Source organism: Mastomys coucha, chromosome X (genome assembly GCF_008632895.1).
Source record: "Mastomys coucha isolate ucsf_1 chromosome X, UCSF_Mcou_1, whole genome shotgun sequence".
Classification (NCBI taxonomy): Eukaryota; Metazoa; Chordata; class Mammalia; order Rodentia; family Muridae; genus Mastomys; species Mastomys coucha.
Window position 1 is genome coordinate 146,610,432 of NC_045030.1, and position 9,003 is coordinate 146,619,434.

Here is a 9,003-nt window from a genome sequence, read left to right on the forward strand (position 1 = left end):
ACAAAACCCTGCTGCCCTTATAGGTTTGATAGAATCCCTGACGTACTCTCACCAGCCCACCTGGGATGACTGTCAACAGCTTTTACAGACCCTGTTTACTACTGAAGAAAAGGAAAGGATTCTCCAAGAAGCTCGGAAAAATGTCCAGGATGCCGCTGGACGCCCAGTGCAGACTCCTGCTTAAATGGAGGAGGGAGTCCCCTTGACTTGTCCTCAATGGGATTATAATACAGCACAAGGTAGGGAGAGGTTGTCCAATTACCAGCAGGCTCTTGTGGCAGGTCTCAGAGGTGCCACTAGACGGCCCACCAATTTGGCTAAGGTAAGAGAAGTCATGCAAGGGATGACAGAGCCCACATCAGTGTTTCTAGAAAGGCTTATGGAGGCCTATAGGAGATACACTCCTTTTGATCCTATATCTGAGGGACAGTGGGGATCGGTGATCATGGATTTTATTCATCAAGCTGCTCCTGACCTCAGGAAGAAGTTGCAAAGGATAGAAGGGTTGTATGACTTTACCCTGCGAGATGTGGTCAAGGAGGCTGAGAAAGTGTATCATAAAAGGGAGACAGAAGAGGAGAAAAAGGAAAGGGAAAAGAGGGAGAAAAGGGAAGAAGAGGACAGGAGGGACAGGAGATAGGAAGAGAATTTGACTGGAATACTGGCCGCAGTGGTTGATAGAGATAGGAATAAAATAGAGAGGACCAGGCAGACAGGGGACCTGGGTGGCGAGAGAAGGCAGGGGTCAAGGAGAACCGGAAGAGAGTGACCGAGACCACCCCTTGAACAAGACCAATGCTCATATTGCAAAGATAAGGGCCATTGGGCCAGAGAATTCCCAAAGAAAAAGCACAGGACCAAAATACTGGTACTTGGGAGTGATGAAGATTAGGAAAAATGGGGCTCGGCTCCCCTCCCGGAGCCTAGGGTAAACTTGAAGGTGGAGGGGACCCCTATAAGCTTCCTGGTCGATACAGGAGCAGAATACTCAGTTTAAAAAACTCCTTTGGGAAGGGTGAAAGATAAAAAGACACTTGTGATTGGGGCTACAGGACAAAAACTGTACCCATGGTCTACTTCTAGGGTTGTAGATCTAGGAAAGAACCAAGTAACTCACTCATTTTTGGTTATCCCTGAATGCCCTACGCCTTTACTAGGGAGAGAATTACTGACAAAATTAAAAGCTCAAATTACATTTGCCCCCTCTGGACCAGAATTTTCCGGGGGAACTGAAGTGCCCCAGACCCTAGCACTCTCTCTACAATTAGGAGAAGAATGTCGGCTCTATCAAAGCAAACCAAAAAAAAACCATCGGTGAATTGCAGAATTGGCTTGAACAATTCCCTCAGGCTTGGGCTGAAACAGGGGGGATGGGAATGGCAAAACAAGCCCCCCAGTAGTAGTCAAACTCAAGTCTAGAGCCACTCCTATAGGAGTTCTATAATACCCTATGAGCAAAGAAGCTCGAGAGGGCATACGCCCACATATTGACAGGTTGCTTCAACAAGGAATCCTAATTCCCTTTAAATCTCCATGGAACACTCCATTACTCCCAGTAAAGAAGCCAGAGATGAATGACTATCGTCCAGTACAGGACCTCAGGGAAGTCAATAAGAGAGTGCAAGACATACATTCCACAGTGCCAAACCCTTACAACCTACTTAGTACTTTGCCACCTGAACAAGTGTGGTATACAGTCCTAGACTTCAAGGATGCTTTCTTTTGTCTGAGGCTACACCCTATTAGCCAGACCCTGTTTGCCTTTGAATGGCGAGACCCAGAAAACGGAAGAACAGGACAGCTCACATGGACAAGATTGCCTCAAGGGTTTAAGAATTCACCCACCCTGTTCGATGAGGCCTTGCATCGGGACCTCGCCTCTTTCTGGACTAATAACCCCCAGGTAACTCTCTTGCAATATGTAGATGAACTTTTGTTAGCCTCAGAAACACATGAACAATGCAAACTTGGGACACAGAAGCTCCTGGCTGAGTTAGGGGAGTTGGGGTACCGGGTTTCAACCAAAAAGGCACAATTATGCCAGACTGAGGTGACCTACTTGGGATATGCCCTGAAAGACGGACAGCATTGGCTTACAGAAGCCCGGAAACGAACAGTGATGCAGACCGCGACCCCAACCACACCTCGCCAGGTAAGAGAATTTCTGGGGACGGCCGGGTTCTGTAGACTCTGGATCCTGGGGTTTGCCACTTTAGCAGCTTTGTTATATCCGTTATATCCTCTGAAAAAGAAAAAGGGGAGTTCATTTGGACTGAAGAACACCAGTCAGCTTTCGAAGCCCTCAAGAAGGCATTGCTTCAGGCCCCTGCACTGGCTTTGCCAGATTTAAATAAACCTTTCATCCTCTATGTTGATGAATGGAGAGGGGTGGCTAGAGGGGTCGTCACCCAAACCTTGGGACCCTGGAAACGGCCAGTAGCCTACCTATCAAAGAAACTGGACCCTGTGGCTAGTGGCTGGTCCTCCTGCCTGCAAGCAATAGTGGCCACGGCCCTTTGGGTAAAAGATGCTGATAAACTGACTATGGGCCAGAACATGACAGTAATAGCTCCCCATACACTTGAGGCCATCATCCGACAACCACCAGATCGTTGGATGACAAATGCTCAGATGACACATTGTCCTTAGAGACCGGAGGAAATGATTGGACAGCTCTCCTTCCTTATGCATTGTTCTGAGTACAGAACACCCCCAGTATCACCGGATTGACACCTTTTGAGTTGATGTTTGGAACACCATCGCCCATCGATATAACTTTGGAAGTAGGTGCATGCCCTGATGATTCCTCTTTTCCCTCATCCCACCTTCTAGCCTGGCTAAAAGCTCTTGAAACAGTAAGAAAAGAAGTTTGAGAGCAGTTGAAAGACATCTACTCTTTAGGCAATCTGAGAGTGCCACATCAATTTGAAGTGGGAGATGCTGTTTTGGTATGGAGACACCGAGCTGGGAACCTCAAACCACGATGGAAAAGACCGTACCTAGTGCTATTAACCACCCCCACTCCCGTTAAGGTAGATGGGATTCCTGCTTGGATCCACGTGTCTCACATCAAGAAGGCACCCCCTGAACTTAACCAAGATGAGTGGACTGAGGAAAAGACTTGATAACCCTCTTAAGTTGCACCTTCCATCGCAAAACCAGTTCTGAGTAAGCTCCTTAACCCCCACCAACCATGTAACCTGACCTGGACGGTAATTACTGGGCATGGGGACATAATATGGAGCAGGTCTAAAGTTACCACACCAGGCCTTTGGTGGCCGGACATGTTTCCTGATATCTGCAAACTGGCCTTTGGGGCACCAGCTAACTGGGATATGGAAGGATATTATGACCCTAATATGTCAGCTCCCAAAGTGCCCTCTCCCCACCCCAGCTGACATAGGCTTGACCATTTGGGGGTTGCGGACATGTGAGCCAGAGGAGTCAGCTCCATGTCTTGACCTTTTATGTCTGCCCTGGATTCCACAGAGAACCTTCCCTTAGACCAACCTGTGGGGGGCAAGACCATTTCTTCTGTAAAAATTGGGATTGTGAGACCTTGGGAGATACATACTGGAAACCTACCTCCAGCAGGGACTATATCAAAGTAACTGCAAACTATAGCTATCATCAGGAAGGAGAACCAGGGTGGACGTACCACCCGGAGTGTGAAGACTGGTGCCACCCATTTCATATTGTTTTTACTATGGCAGGGGAAAAGGCAACTGGGTGGACAATGGGCTATACATGGGGTCTTAGGTTTTACAAAGAGAAGTATGCTGATGGTTTGATATTTACCATTAATCTTAAGATAGAAACCCCTTACACATTACTTGGCCCAAATTTAGCTTTACACTACCCCCCGCACCGTATGCCTCTAGGTCCTCTGCGGTTCCAACCCCAGACTGTTCCCAAGATAGGAACAGCCACACCGTCCATCGCTACATTAGGGACTACGATGCTTCCCCCCAAAACCCTGTCTGTACCACCCCCGGAGTTCCATCCGGACGCTAGCCCTCTTTTAAACATGCTAATTAGTGTCTTTAGAGTGCTTAATGCCACAAATCCTGAAATGACTAGAAAGTGTTGGATGTATTATGATGTGGCACTGCCTTACTATGAGGGTATTGCATGCGTCAACACTCCAACCGTGTCTTTGCAAGCCTCCTATTGTAGGTGGAGTCACCAACAAGTCTGCCTCACCCTATCCGCTGTTACTGGAAAAGGCCTTTGTTTGGGTCAGGTTCCCCAAACCCACCAACATCTGTGTAATAGTTCATATCCCCTATTAGGTAATCTAACTGGGTACCTCCTTCCATCCTCAGATGGTTGGTGGGCTTATGCTTCTGGGATTACAATTTGTATACATTTAGAAATTCTTAATCACAACCAGGATTTCTGTGTATTAGTACAAATAGTGCCCAGGTTATTATACCATCCTTATGAAGATATGCTAAATTACTGGGACCCTGAGACCAGAGACCTAATAAGGCACAAGAGGGAATTAGGAATTACTCTGGCAGTTATTTTAGGAGTAGGTTTGGGGGCTGCAGGGGCTGCCATGGGATCAGCAGTGATGGCCTTACAACATGAGGCATATGGAGAACTGAGAGAGGCCATCGACTCAGATATAGAAAGAATAGAAAAGACTCTGGCTGACCTACAAGAATCACTCACCTCCCTCTCAAAAATGGTTCTCCAAAATAGGAGAGGATTAGATCTGTTATTTCTTAAGGAAGGGGGCCTACGTGCTGCATTAAGAGAAGAGTGTTGTTTTTACACAGATCACTTGGGAAGAGTCAAAGATAATTTAGCCAAAATTAGAGAAGGTTGAGAACAGAGAAAAAGAGAGAGAGCTCAAGGCAAGAGTTGGTTTGAAAGTGGTTTAACTCCTCCCCCTGGCTAATGTCTTTGATCTCTGCACTTGCAGGACCATTAATCATACTTCTATTATTGCTCACCATTGGACCCTGCATTCTTAATAGGCATATAGCCTTCATCAAAGAGAGGATTGGGGCTGTGCAACTTATGGTATTACATCATCAATATAGTACCTTGTCTCAAGAGGAAGAACCTGAGACAGACATATAGTTCTATGATTAGAACTAGAGAAAAGAAAAAGGGGGGAATGAAAAGAGAAATAAAAATCCAGCAAAAGAAAATTGTTGACTCAGATAAATACCACCCACAAAAAACAACAACAACAAAAAAAACAACAACAAAAAAAAACGCACATTGCTTTTAGGAATTTCCCACCTTGGACTGTATGTATTTTTAAACTAACCAATTATGTATAGCCACCCCAATTCCTTTGTTCCCTCGGACCCTTTTCCCTATAAATACCCCAGATTCTTGGGCCTCGGGGTCAATTCCTCTATCTCCTATAGGAGATACGTTTCGGCCCGGAGCTCTGTCATTAAAAACCTCATTTGCTTTGCATCAAGATGGTCTCTCATGTTTCACTGGGTGCGCGTCTCCTGGGACATGAGTAGAGGGTCCCCTACGGGGGTCTTTCAGATTCAGTTTACTTTTACCTACCTCTGTCTCCCTTTCTTGCCTTTTGTTTGTTTGTTTTAATTTCAGGGCAGAGGGCATGCCCCTCACCCTGTTTTTTGTCTCCTCATCTTTCAGAGGGGATCCATCCTTATGAAAATTTGATTTACATTCATTTCTCCAATGCTTTCCCTTCTTACACTGAGAACATAACCCTGGAGGCTGATTTTTCTGATTTTTTTTTTTTTTTTTTTTTTTTTTGTGTGTGTCTGCTCTTCATTTTTATAGTCTCAGCTCATATATCCTTGCTGGCCACAAGAAAAGCATAAAACATTTTGGTTTCTTCCTCCTTTTAAGTTCTGTACATAAGCACTAAAATGTTGCCCTTGCATTGCTGCAGCATAGGCCAAACCCTGGACCACTGCTGTTGAGGCATCTATACATGCTTTAATGTATTCTTGCTCAGTCCCTGTTTTTCTGATTGGTGTAATTAATTCCTGGCAGGAGTATTGGCATTTTCCCGTGCAAGTTGTTTTTAATAATATGTCTGAGGCCTCAGAGGCAGGAAGCATCCTGCCTAGTACTCCTTCCAATCTAGAAATGCTAGATATGTTATATGAGAAAAAACACTATTTTCAAGGAATAAAAAAGTCAGGTGTCCTAATATGTCTGCCTTTGTACGCTACTTAGTCTTTTTCCATTGAAGCTTCTACAATTCTTCACTTGACCTGAAAACCTGCTTCCTCATTTTTACCCAGTGATTGGCTATTTGTCTTCCTTATTAGCCAATCAGATAACTTAGGTAAATTCCTCTACATGTCACCAATTCTGTCCAAAAAACTTTCTTCTCCCAGATTTAATTGAAAAAAGTATGACAAGTAAATTACACAGAATGAGGTATAAATGACATCCAGTTCAAAAAGTTGTCAATTAGATAAAGCATTCTGCCATCCATCTAACTTAAAAAGGCTTAATTATACACCTGAATTATGTTCTGGTGTTGGATTGTATACCATCTGAAAACCATCCTCTCAAATCTATGCCATCTCTCTCAATGCTAAACAACTTAGGTTGGCTATGAGACTATACCCACTCTTCAACCCCACCAGAAATCTGAAAAGACTTAAATACTACATGAAAACATAAGTAGCACAAATCATAGCTTCTAAAACTTAACCAACTTATAGAGACAGCTGATCACCTGGACAGTCCCTCCGTCTGCAACATGTTGTAGCATCAATCTGTAGCCTTCTGGCCCAGGACCAACTGACAGAACTTGTGAAACAGGAATTATGAAGGACTAGCTTATTCTGTCTTTGTTGTAGCCACAAGCAGCTATACAAATCCGGTCCCTGGAAGAGAGGCAGAGACCTGAGAAAATAAGTGAATTGGACGGCAAGAAAAAAAAATGAGACTGAGTCATGGTTCCTGATCAAGGTCCAATGCGTATTATGAATCTGAGAATTAAATAGGCAGGCAAACCATCTCCCAGTAAGCCAGGATCTTGTGACCAAATTGGCACCTCCTTGTTCAGTCCTGGAGACAAGTGAAGCAGCTCAGCTCCTAGCAGGAACTTCAAGAGAGGCAGAGAAGTGCCAGAACAAAAGGGCATTGTTTATCTCACCTTGGTGGGCTAGCTGCTTTGTGGCAAGGGCAAGGTCTGAATCAGACAGCTTTTGGCTGGGGGGAAGTTACAGTTCCTCCTTATTTATTTATTAGAAATTAGCTGGACTGGGGCATAAGATATATTTATGCACCATAGTTCTGCCTGGGAATTATGGTGGCTGGTGGGCCTGCCTTTCTTAGGTCTAGATTTACTGGTCTCTTACCAGTCTCAGAGATCACATGCAGCTTGTTTGTGTTTATTTGCACAAACAGGGCCTTTTAGTGTTTGTTATTAATAAACACTCCTGGAAGGGAGCCTGCATGTCCATAACAAACCTGCTTGAGATAAAAGTCAAAAGTTTAAAAGCAACAAGCTTAACATTATCTGTGAGGATGTCCCAGGCACTCAATTCAGTTGCAAATTAGCAATACTCAGAGTCAATGTCTGGCCTCCAGGTGTGGGAGAAAGTGGCTCTAAGAATCACAAAGGAACTGTTAACTCTCAGAAAAATACTGGAGGCTATTTTGCTGGCTTAAAAAAAAAAACTTTTTAGCAAATATTTTAGTTGGAAGGATGCTTACTACCTGCATCCACCTGATGAACTAATCTTTCAGGCAGCCATCGTGCTCCATCTTCTGTTTGTGAGAAAACACAAGTGGAGCCTCTTCCCCATATTAAAATGAGGTCAAGACCATTCCACGTGTTAGTAAGTGCATCTTGCCATTTCACCATAACATAAGAACTGGAAGTGTGTGGATGCAAGTGGCGATGCCTTTAGCATCAGTTTGCAAAAAATTTAAGACAAACAAGACAAAAGCGAGATGTGCTTTGGAGGTAACTTTGGAGGGTATGATTCCCTCTACTTTCCTTATTAAAAATCAAATTTTCAAAGTGTGAAGTGAACATTGAGCAATTTATTGTCTCTGAGAATTATTATCTCAGTAATATGGGTAACATTAAATTGTTGACAAAACATTTTAAATGCTTGACTGTAATAGTCAGTTCCATAGTCTGTTTCACTCTAATTAGGAACATCAAGTATAGAAATATAATGCAGACAATAACCATTTACAATTTTTGTCACTTTTTAATGTTAAGGTAAATGTAACTAGAAGGCCTGAAAAAGTATCAATACTCACATGTGTATATTTTATTTTTAATTTTTAAATCAGAATTATTTTTAAAACTACCAAATTATCATCTCAAGCCATTATTATTTTGATGATGTAAAGGATGAGATTATATGGCAAATTGTTCTTGTATAAAGTCTATAATCTGCCTGGTATACAAATTTGTTGTGGCATTGCCTTAAGGGGTCTTATCCAGGCAGTCTAGGATATCCTTTAGCTCTTAAATGTCCAAAGACAGTTTTTTTTTTAAAGGAACAGTACTTTCTCTTAACTTGAGTTGTATAAGCATAAACAACTGCAAAATTTGAGAATTAGTAGTATCTAAAAAGAAAATGTGGTATATCTACATAATGGAGTACTACTCAGCTATTAAAAACAATGAATTTATGAAATTCTTGGGGAAATGGATAGACCTGGAGAATATCATCCTGAGTGAGGTAACCCGGTCACAAAGAACACACATGGTATGCATTCTTTGATAAGTGGATATTAGCCTAGAAGATTGGAATACACAAAGTACAAACCATAAACCATAAGAAACTCAAAAAGAAGGAAGACCAAAGTGTGGATACTTCATTCCTTCTTAAAAGGTGGAACAAAATCACATGGAAGGAGTTGTAGAAACTAACTATGGAGCAGAGGCTAAAGGAAGGACAATCCAGAGACTGCTCTACCTGGGAATCCTTCCCATACACAATCATCAAATCCAGACACTATTGTAGATGCCAGCAAGTGCTGGATGACAGGAGCCTGATATAGCTGTCTCCTGAGAGG

General features: G+C 43.1%; 1 long non-coding RNA gene across 1 annotated transcript in view; it reads right to left on the bottom strand.

The window, feature by feature from the left end:
- Positions 1-438: 438 nt before the first annotated feature.
- Positions 439-9,003, bottom strand: part of LOC116090020 — a 12,386-nt gene continuing 3,821 nt past the window's right edge. The window contains exons 2-3 of the long non-coding RNA XR_004118524.1: positions 6,695-6,845; positions 439-2,242 (exon numbers count right to left, since the gene is read on the bottom strand). This is a non-coding gene — a long non-coding RNA (uncharacterized LOC116090020). The remainder of the gene's footprint in view (positions 2,243-6,694; positions 6,846-9,003) is intronic.